This window comes from Zerene cesonia, chromosome 3, assembly GCF_012273895.1.
Source record: "Zerene cesonia ecotype Mississippi chromosome 3, Zerene_cesonia_1.1, whole genome shotgun sequence".
NCBI classification, from domain to species: domain Eukaryota; kingdom Metazoa; phylum Arthropoda; class Insecta; order Lepidoptera; family Pieridae; genus Zerene; species Zerene cesonia.
The window spans coordinates 3,057,381-3,069,582 of NC_052104.1; the positions used below are offsets into that span (position 1 = coordinate 3,057,381).

The 12,202-nt window shown below is 32.1% G+C and overlaps 1 protein-coding gene across 3 annotated transcripts in view; it reads right to left on the minus strand.

Annotated features, from left to right (window-relative positions):
* Positions 1–12,202, minus strand: part of LOC119838834 (cadherin-99C) — a 122,179-nt gene that overhangs the window by 62,542 nt on the left and 47,435 nt on the right. For 2 of the 3 annotated variants that reach the window (XM_038364964.1, XM_038364982.1), the window contains exon 2: positions 11,343–11,392. The gene's annotated coding sequence lies outside the window, so the exon portion shown is untranslated. Of the gene's footprint in view, positions 1–6,118; positions 6,138–11,342; positions 11,393–12,202 lie in introns of those variants that run through there. The other variant, XM_038364974.1, reaches the window with a different exon arrangement.

The window sequence follows — 12,202 nt, forward strand, 5'->3', positions numbered from 1 at the left end:
AAAACAAGTAACAAATACATTTTTATCGTAAATAAGTATTTAATTGTTTAATATAAATATAATACAGTCGTAAAATCAAACACAAGAAAATATTAAATATATCAAAGTAGAATGAAATAATAATAAACGGGTTACATTAACCTTTTAACACGTTTACGTCAAAATCAATAATAATAGTGGCTCATAGATGTAAAGATATTTTAAAGGTCGCTATTAAGGCCTGTAATTATTTTATCCATTTAAACTTTAGGCAATTACACCATTACGGATTTGGAAGGCCTTCGAATCTATTAAGGTTGGTTCATTAAACCAATTAATTTTTTGAGATTATGTTTGTAATGCAATATATGTACCTACTTACCTTAAGTTTCGATTCAGATTGACTATACCAATCTGAACATCTCAAATAACGAAAATTAACTTTAATTTTTAGTTTTATTGCATTGAAGTGCTTCATAAAATTTCACACCATAATATGTCATATTAATTTGTATCCATAAAAATACGAAATAAAAATTGAAATTAAACGAAATTCATACACATACACACATACATTACATAATTAAAAAAGGTTTAGAGCCCTCAGCACTCGAGTTAAATGGTCTAAGAGCAACTAGCAATGTATATAAATTACTATACCAGTTCCGCCCTCGGCACAAAAATATAAACAAAATCTCAAACATTTATTTATTCAACGAAATGTTATTAATAATCTTTAATGCTAGATATGATATATCACTATTACTGAAAACAATTTTGAAGTGAAAAACCTGCAAGAAGTTCAGAAGATCTTCATAAAAGATAGATATTTTTTTTATTTCTCATAATTTTATAACGAAGTATGCCCAAATATCACACAGACTTATAAAAGGGTATGTGAAAAATTCAATTAGGAGGATGACAGATATACACACAGATCCAACTATCATTATAATATCATACGACTATTGAAAAAATCACTGCGATACAGTGCGAAAGGGCATATGTTTAATAATGGTAAATGTTAAAACTGTGTTATGACGATTCAAGAGTACTTCTATAGGAAGTGTAATTAGATATTTATTTAATTACACTTACACTTACATTTATTTAAATGTTTGAGCTTTGAGTTTGCGTTTGAAACGGATATTTCCATCCGTTCCACCAGAGCGTCAAATTTCCGAATTATTTAATTGTTATACTGAACGTGTAAAAGCATAAAAATATCAAATTTGATCTATTTTGATAATATTAATCAAAACCCTCCTATGATATTGAATATCAGTAACCTGCTGTGTTCCCAACAAATTTTATTTTAGTATCACATGTAACAATTTCATATGCTTCCCACTCATATTGTATAGCTTAACTCTTCGTTGATTAAGCTATAAACTTGGTTAAACTTAACTGCCAATTATATACAGCCATATTAAAATTTACTACCTTGCAGATAAATTTAAGATAAACGGTAGCTTCCTAGTATCATCTCTAAAGGGTTTTCTAGGTATAATTTAGTAACCTCTGTTTGTCCATATTTTCTTAAGTTTAATAATATATTATGACAGGACTGAGGATTACGCAATGAGAAACATATATTGACCCGCGGTTCTATCCACGCACATGATGTTATATATCCTAGAGCATTCCTCAATTAATGAAATATTCAGAACAAACATGTAATTTTTCAATCCGTACCAGTTGTTTTTGAAAGTAAACATTAATATAAGTTATAGATAGTATTATACATTTAGAAATTAAAAACTTTTTAACGGATTTTAAACGCGATTTATTCATTATATTATTAACCCGACGTTTCGAACACTTAACAGCGAGCGTGGTCACGGGGAGACAGTCTCCCCGTGTTTTTAATTTCTAAAAGTTATAGATAGTAAAGCAACATTACGTTCTTTTTATACGATACCGATTTATATGGTAACCGTATGTAGTATGTAGTAACTAATAAGTAATGAAATGTACATATTCATGTTCATACATTTTGTTAAGAATAATTTTAACGCCAAAACACAACACACACACATTTACAAAATTCTACATGCGTTCATTTAAGTCTGAGGTCCATTCATTGTGACGCTCAAACATTTTCTAAGCCAAAAAATGATGTTCACTTACTTACTAGTCACCATGTATAGAAATAATTTACCAGCAACACTATATCGAATGTTGTCAATAAGTAGAAGTGAAATAAACCTCTAAACCTATGCAATACTGAGTTTGTTTACCGAAGTAACAAATGTATGGATTTAGGTTTTACTCAGCAGCGCAATCATTTACAGTTATAAAGCTGTATTTTCTTATCCTATGATAATATAAGAGCAAATAAATTGCTTATTTTACGTCTAAAATAGACATTTACACCTTTTAAACAAATGTATTTATGAGTATGTATATAAAACGATTGAAACCATTTAGTAACTGGCTATGAATGAGTGAAAAGGACTACGAAATATAATAATTTCATCCAATGCAAATACAGTTATTTGATGTAACGAGTAAAGGCAGGGAAAAAGATAATACAGTATCGAGCGTATAAAATAGCGATTAATCAATGTACAAGACAAAGAAATCGCGTAGAAAATGATTGTGAATGTAAACACTACCTCACTAAATGGGGTTTTAATATAAAAAGTGGTAAAAGTATAAGGAACAAGGTACACAAGACTTTATTGGTAGACTCGATGGTCGGCACAAAGTTTATTGCTAATGACACAACTCTAAAGGGCCTCGTTACAGACGGCGTGGCCATTGTAAAACAGTATCCTATTTACGTGATAGGACGTTTCTGATTTAGCTCTGTTAGCGTATGTAAGAAAATGTCGCTAGAAAAACTTACTCAATTTAACAGCATCGGTCAATTGTTTTAATTTAAGCGAAGCAGTTTTAATGCTTCCATTGTATGTGTAAAGAAATTTGGAACACAGATAATATAAAAGGAAATTATGGGCGCATACAAAAGGCAGCGATTATAATAATTAGTCAAAAGTACTAGTGTCTAGCATAGAAGGGAGGGATAGCAAGCTGTCAGTATCAGAAGCTAACAAAATGCCTTTCCAACCTCCGTGGGAATAAGCCACGCCTACCAGCTTGTATAAACAGGCGAATAAATAAGCAATAAATGAAATAGATTAGTTATACATTGAGAACTAAACCAGTTCTCATTGGAGACAAACGACGCTATAAATGTATATCGCTCTCGTTCAAAACCTTAATAAATATCGGTTAAAAGCCTGACTACATGGACTTAAGGCTTTTTTGGTTTCAGCGTTGAATCTAAATCGTGTGATTTCTACTCTCCTACCGCTTTTTGCCCGTTTATTCAGTCAGGGAATGTTGTTTTAATTCGAATTTATTGATTCGTTTTGTCCAGCATACGATTCTTTCGCACCTTTTGATTTATTGTGAAATACATCAGTGGAATGAGTTTGTGCTCTTTATGTATCAGTTTTGTTTGCAAACATTATAAAATACTGGAGGAGGACTAAGTTTACTAGTTTCACAGAGTCTGACATATACTGCTAATATTCATTTAAAATATACATCAAAAATATACTTAATTTAAACATTTAATACATACAATCATGATAGCTTTTCATCTCAATTATAATTGATTTGTCCTATAAGTACCACATCTATTACTGAGTATAACCATTCATTGATTTTCTTACCTTATTGAATGAACTGACTAGAAAAACACTTAATATCTCCAGGCGTGCTTGTGTTATTTTTGAGATTTATCAAGAGCCAAGCTTCCGCACGACCACCTGCCATCCCGTCATAAATACAATTTATACAGGCTGTGTTACGTAGGCGTAGAAGCACTGTTTGTATACTGTTTCCATTTTAACACTTTAACATCTTTAATATTGTTACGATAATGGAATTCTAACGGGCGATTATCACACATCTTTATCATAGCAAAGCGTTGAAATAATCAATTGAATTTAATTAATTTACAGTTTGTGCCATCCCACTGGGAAATAATAGAAATTAACCTCTCTCCGATCCGCTCGTTTGAATACCAAATATGTTGATAACGTTTAAATTAACATACGCAGAAGTGTTATTTTAACAGAGCGTACGCCATGTCACGATGAGAGCTTTTTTGTGTTCCACAAATAAATGTATTGTCAAATATATACGAAGCGTAAAATTACATTCATAATACTCAAAGATTTATTCTTTAATTTTATCAGAATTATATAGCATGAATAGTCGGTAGTGGTTTAAAACATTGAAACATAAATTCTTACAAAACTTTTCATTTATATAAAGGTAAGTTTTTATGTAGATTGAGTTGTTACAAGTTTCCCCGATATGACAGAAGCCTGTGAAATAAACGGTTTCAACGTATTTACGAGATACGATCTGTTTCTTCAAGCATAAATTGTTGCACCTGCAAACGAATAAATAATATCTTTCAGTGGAACATTAAGCGTTAAATCTTGTATTTAAAGTAATAAATAATTTTTACACTATTATATTCCATGTGGTGAATTTTAATGGAGAAGAAATCTTGACTTTAAACATATTGTTTTGGTTATAATTTTTATTCATAATAACAGAGCTTGTATATGATTCAACTCAGAATAGGATTGATATTGAAAAATTAAATAATGACGTTTGCATTTTAAATTGATGTAAGATAGACAACATAAAATATACCGTTTTTGAAATCCAAAGGATTTCTAAGTAAATCGTGCTTTTCAAATGACATTTTACTCGAAATTGACACATGAAGGTCATTGACATTCCTATTATTAGTTAAAACGCATATTAGCACAGTTTGTGCTTTTCCTCTACCAATGTTGCATATATACTACATACGTAGGACATGATATAACATATAGATTTGTTTCTACAAATTCTTCTTGAAGCTTAAGCATTCATTCAGCTCATATGTAAAATAAAATCGTTTTATTATCACGACTGTTAAAACTTCTTATACTATTCCCACATTATTTATTATTATTTTAACACTGACAATTACTTATAAACTGGTTATTTAAAATTTGAGATGGCATGAGACATCTCTTATGTAAAAATCAATTACTGTTCATTAGTCTCGGTAAATCTCGAAAATGGCTGGTCTGATTTTTATAATCATAGTATTGGTGCAGTCTGAATAGTCCAGGTTTGAAAGGTAAGAACAATACGGAGGCGGGCGAAGCCGCGGGCGGGAAGCTAGTTAATAATAAATGTAATCATCATTGTCATGATGTCACATAACACATTAAAAAGCTCAAAAGGGCTGCATGTTGGATCTGTATCCCCACGTAAGCCTTCCAAAAGACCGGGTGCCTTCCTTCTGGGGGTACCCGAGTATTATGGAAATGTAATCATCAAACCATTTCAAATGAACGAACTATTATTTAAACATTACTCAGTATATTATGTACAAAACACAACGCTTTTAATTGCAACGTGACATAAAATTGTTGCTCAATAAGAAAGTCAGAGAGTTGTTTATTGTTATTTATTTCCTGCAATGTGTCTGCTTGTCTTAATTAATTCAATACATTAGACTATTATATACATTACTTATCTAGGTACAAAAGGCCACCAGGAACATTTCAAATCATTCATTAGATATTGATTAGAGGAGATATGCACGTTTGATATGCAAATACCACACGATATCAGCCGGCCTCGGCGACCGAAACTATAACGCGTTACCGTACCTATCGCTGTCCATTGCCTTATAATTCAGAGCGTGTATGATGATCCGTCTTACAGATTAAGCAATGTAATGGAACGTGTCTATAAGAAACGCGGACCTTTTACGTACTATTCGAATTTACATTAACACGGGTCGGCCACGTTTCTGGTATCAGCTACCAGAACTGGAATGCAGTTTAAAATGTGATGGAGTTGTATTGTATTTCGGATTTCAATATTCGAAATCGATTAGAATTAAAACATTTTTTTTATATTATTACTACAGTAACTAAGTCATCTCTTTTTTAATCGTTTTCCTTTAAAGTTTTCGTAAAATTTCTTATGAAAAGAATAAAAAGAAAACTCTATTATTGATTAAAGATATTGCACAAAGACCTATTACTATCTAGGTTTTGTAAAAAGGATAGTCACAGCGGTCTAGGTATTACGGTAAATCTGTACCTACTTCTAAACTGGATGCGCCTGTGTTCATTGACCCACTTTACGCTGAGGTGAGGTTACTTCGCCGTTTCCTGTTTAAATTTTAAAGGCAGTTAATTTTTTGTCTCGTGTAATAATAAATTTCAATGATTTCCTTATATTAATTGCAATCAATTCGAGAAAAAATTGTTTAAATAGCCACTAATCATCGTATTTTAAAATTGTATAAATTAGCTGTTAATTTTTTGTTCTGTAGAAGGTAAAAAAGCATCTTTTGTTAAATTTCACATTTAGCAATACTCACAAAAAAATTATTAACCTCCAAGACCTAGGTACTGTGAATAGACACTATAAGTAATTGCTAAATTGCTCACCACAAAATTACAGTAAAACTTAAAATCGGTAACAGAATTGAATTAATTTAGCAAAAATAAAACCCTGACCGCAACAACGTGGGCCGGATTAATGAAATTACCCGAGCGTCGCATAAAGTTTTATAACCATTATAACTCTTTCAGAAAGCCTCTACAGATTTGATAGAAGCAATGTTTTTCTTATGTAAATTTCACGGTATGTACCCCGGTAATTGAACCAATTCTCAGAGATCTGGCCACTGGGTTGCATAGTGTAATTGCATTTTGTGCAATTGTTATTTAATTCTGTACCTTGTCACTTTTCGAAATTAGGAAATGCACAAAGAAGCATTCGCTTTCAATATTCAAATTCCTTGAACAAGTTTTTATTTGAATAACATTAATAGTCTTGTGTTTTTACTATTGTTGTGTAAGTGAGAATAATTTAGTTTCTACATTACAAAACGAATGGTTATAGAAACGTGGGTTTGAAAATAAAATTGCGGTCTAGCCCTAAGGCGAACGTTGCGCTTTTAAATTATTCTTCTGTTTAAAGAATATCTTCTTCGAGAATACAAAACAAAACAGATTGAAAATGAGGTAATATACTTATATAATTGTCTATTCTTATTGCATCTGTATTTCCGCTGCAAAGCACTAAGATAATACAGGACAAATATAAACAAACTTTATATAAATTCATAAACAACAAATTTTATACCGTACATTTGTCACGTAATAGAAACTAAATTGTTAGCACCAAGCTCAGCCTTAGCTATAACGGCTAAATATTTCCTGCTACTATCGCAAATATAACATCACAAAGAAAGATTTTGCTCTGAAAAGGGAATAATGGGGTTATTACATAAGATTTACGATGTTCGAAGTATATAATAGGGTTATTACTATAGATTTATTATGTTTATCGGTAAAGACAATACGGAGACAATATCGATTGGTATAACGGTGGTCCGAATATTAACAAACGATGTAAAATCGAAATTGGAAATGCACGTATTTTCAATTAGTATTAAGTTATAGGCTCATCAAAACAAAGTTATCTTTATCAGAAAAATGGTTAAGGCGTTCGTTCAAATATTTTTTTTCTATTTGAAGGCAGAGTTTTTTCTATTTAAAATTAATGTCTAATTAGACATATGTAATGTTTTTTTTTTGGTATTACCCCCCGGCTTTTTTTATTCTTATCTAGCTTTCAAAGGCAAATGCAAGATTTTGCAAAGAAAAACAGATATACCAATGTTTTCCGCGCAAGTTCCCTGTGTCCATTCTCGGGACTCAAACTATCTTTGTACCAAGTATCGTGAAATCGGTTCAGTGGTTTAGGCGTGAAGAAGAGATAGACGGAGTTCCGTTCGAATGCATGATATTAGTATGGATGATTATTCCAATTTCTTATATAATCTAGCCAATCACACTAATATTATTAATGTGAAAGTTTGTTTGTTTGGATGTTTGATGTTTGTGTTTGTGTTGATGGGACACAACAGAATCTTGATATCCGGGCGGACCCGGGACGTCAATTAAGTACCAGCAATCCTTTATCGGTAATCCACTTCCTTTTCCCAATTATTTCTAAAAAGGCGTACAAAACCAGCGATATAGCGCAGTAGCGAAACGTGAGCGATAATTTAGCGATAGAAGCACCAACGGTACTGGACTTGCGATCGGTTAAATTGCTTATCAGAAATCACGAATGTTGGTATAAAAATGTACCTTAAATATATGTAACGTCATAGAATACATCCGTTAATTCCTACCTGAGCACATCGAATCTTTACCAACAGTAGACATTACACCGAACATATTGAAGCTTAAAACATGATTAATTAATGAAGATAGTATTTTATACTGAAAACCCCATTCAAAAAAAGTACCTAATCCAAGCTGTAAGATGCTTATGATAGAAGGGTTTTTTATTTGGACAACGAAAATTACTGCAGTGTCATTTACTTATATAGACACTGCAGTGATTTTCGTTGTCAGTTTTCATAGATATTCTTCATACTAATGAGACTACATCGCACTTCTCCGTTCTCATACATATCCTAGCTGGGCTTCGCACACAGTCAAGCTTCGACGTATCCATTAAAACAGCTTTTTCGCCAATAAAAACGTAATTCAAACCACATTTCCTATGCTCACATTTAAATCCACCAAGAAACAAATTAACATTCTACCGACTAGTTGTAGTTGACATTCTCTCATTCACATACACAAATATAGTACGAAAATATTCGTACGTGTTCCAAAACGGACATCGAACCTACAAGTAGCGGTTAGCGCCATGTTTAACAAACAGGTTGTATTTGAAACATAGTATGACGATAAATAAGCATTTCACGACTGTATTTTGTGTATTCAAGCGTGCTTGTTGAGTTTGATTTATACGTTGTTTTATTTAGACTTTGTATGATTTTCCGAACCTGTATTCGGATTCTGTTATATTTTATCATATTTGAGTTAAAAAAGTCTATATCTGTATAGTATATTTTACGAGAGTTGATTTCAGTTGTCAATACCAGGGCCGGTTTCATCATGATGTCCCTGTTCAGTTTTTGGAGTTTATTTAGAAGCATTGCTATTTTAACTGAAACTGTCTCTCAATTTTTTAAATCTCTACGGTAATACAAATTGGAATCTCAATAGCGTCTTTAAAATATTAAAGCAGTACGATTCATAATATTACTTAACTATCTGATAACTTAGCCAGGCTTAATATATTTATTATATATAATTACCAAGATAATCATACCCGTCAATTACTAAAGATTTTAAAAGATTATAATATGTTGCATATTGTTGGAATGCATTTGACCTAAATTGGGCAAACAAAATATACCAAGAATTAACTACGTAAACTATACAATATAAGATATATTTATATTTATATGTACACATTCACTCGTTAAAGCATATCATTCAACACATATCAATTTATTTTGCCCAGTAATTCACAACCATGGTATTTGTACGCTCAATTATTTTCGTTAGAGATACCATAGATTTAAGCTAAATTGCAGTATCCAAAGACAAAGGTACTATTACAGTTTTCAATTTATATCGAATATTACAAACGTTCTCGCAACCTTCGCTAATCAATTTTCGAGATCCAATTTATCGAACCAATTATAAATTCCCTTTGCTCCTTCGTCCAATCGGAACGGCTGCAGACGTATTATCACTTTAAACGAGGTTACTCAAAGTACCGCTATTTTTAGTAAACCTGAAAATTGGATCGTGAGTACGGTTCATGCTCTCGATTTGACATGTTGTCAGAAATACAGGTTTATAGTAACATGTAAATATAAATTTTATAGTTTCACATGACATCTTTGGGATAAAACATAATATGGATGCCATGTTATACTCGGTTGGTTATACGAATTCGCGATACACTGTACATTCATAGTCTTATAAATATCTGTTTGCATATTTTGATAATCCTGTTTTTTATTTACTATACATCACGACTACCTATTTCAATAACCTTATAATAAGAAACCGCCAATTACCTAACGTCACGTAGACATAACATCCGCATCGAAAACAAGCCCATACCAGCTAGGCCGTTACCAGAAATGTTAAGGACTCTTAATTCCCCACAATTCCTTACATTTAGTATTAACTCAAGCTTGCTGCTATTGTAAACGACCCTATTAGTTCCAAAGCTTCGTGTTCTACGGGAGATTTACTAAATGCGATTTCAGAGTAGCGTGCAAATACGTGTGGTCTAAGATGGTTTGTTGGTTAATAGCGTACGATAGACGGAACATTTACTCATTGTTGCTATTTGATTGTGAGTTTATGCAAGTAATTTAAGATGAACTAATGGTGTTTGAATTAAAGAGCAAGATAATGATGGAACCGAATAGAACCCATAAAACTAAAAGACACAACTAAAACATACAAGGAGCATTACAGACGAGCATTTTGAAGTGAAAGCAAATGGTACACTGATACTCACTACAACTGTGTTATAACGAAAGTATGGTTATATTATACAACCAAAACATCTATATCATGATGTTACACTTTCGACAAGAATCTTTTGTCATCGGTTCATATTTATTCAAAGCGAGCACGACTTGTCGCAACCCAGTGATGCATTACATGCTGTGTATTGTTAGTACGCCTGAAGGCAAAATTTGTTACACCACCTACAAACCATTTAGACTTAACAATTTCTGAAGCTAATTTGTAAATTGTACGGCTCTATGCCGAGACAGAAACGTGAATGTCCATCTTCGACGAAGAAAGGGAAATTTTGTCGAAACACGCTGTTTTATTAGCTATAATGAATAATGTTACTTATTTTATATGGGTTAAAGTTTAAAATAAATTTGATTTGTGTAGTATTATTTGTCATATTAAAAACGATTAAAATAACCTTGTATAATTCATACATATTTAAATACAATAAAAACCGAAGCAACATCTATAAAGATTTAAGACTGGAAAGGCAAACAACCTTCATCTATCGAGGTTTATATTCATATCACGCAGACGCACTACATTGTGTTGGCAGATTTCATAAAAGCCTCACTGATTTTAGAGTTATCACCTCTGCATGCCAATGCTATTAAACGCTCTAGCATTTTACCCCACATCAGAGATATTAGATACAATTTAGTAGCGTTTCCGTGCCATCCTTAAATGGAACTTAAAATTGTAAATCATCGTTAAGCGTGTCATAATAATTTAATAGCTCCATTCAGGCAAACGTGCGTAGGTCGTAGACTAATTCCACCAGCTTTGAAACCGCCGTCGCCACACCTTCCCGGAGCTTTCATCCATAATGGATTGTCGATTAATTCTGAAATAGACTCATTATAAGCTTGACGTAAATGTTTGTTGAGATTTGCATAGTAAGCTCACCTGAGACTCGTTTATTGCCCCACCTCATAACCGCACAGCCATCGTTGGATCTGAGAACAATAAATGGCTTACATTAGCATCTAACCCGGAAATCAATTTATCATCAGACTTAATACGCTGCGCATCTTTATAACTTGTTCTCAACATATTAATCGATTATGCTGAGACATTTATATCATACCACTCTTTTACAATTTATCTCTAATGCATTGGATTTAGTATTAATAGAAAATTTATGAGCAGCGGATCGCCGTCATAATCTACCTAACACGTGCATTTTAACGTTTATTACATTCTTATTCATCGATTAAAAATTCTATAAAAGACTTTGAATTCTTGGAAACCATAAAATTATTACGGAAAATATGAACTCCTGTAAAATACGTGTGCTTACGTGACAATCGCTCAAAACACTAGCGAATGATTGAAAAGCATTAATCAATCAGAAACCATTTGAGGTGGAGTAATGGAGGATGAATTATTTTTTGCCAATATCGCATTTCCTTTGTCGTTTCTGAATAATTTAATAGTGAATAATAGTCGAGATATAAATGGTGTTTTATAACATGTATTAGGTTTATAAAAGATTTCAGTTGACATTAAATTCATAAAATACGAAACGAAACCTATTTGTGTAAAACGTATAGTAACTTTTTATTTCGCAACTCACGTACATCGTTTATTTTTAAACTCAAAGTTGAATGGACTATGTTAGGAAACAATACGATTGCAAATCTTCGTTTTTTTTTGTCGAAAATGTCATTTGTTAAAATTACTTTTGTAAAAAGTAATAGACAGAATCATTGTAATTGTGCTTTAGTGACTAGGCGATTGCATTTACGTTATTAAGCCAAAAAGCG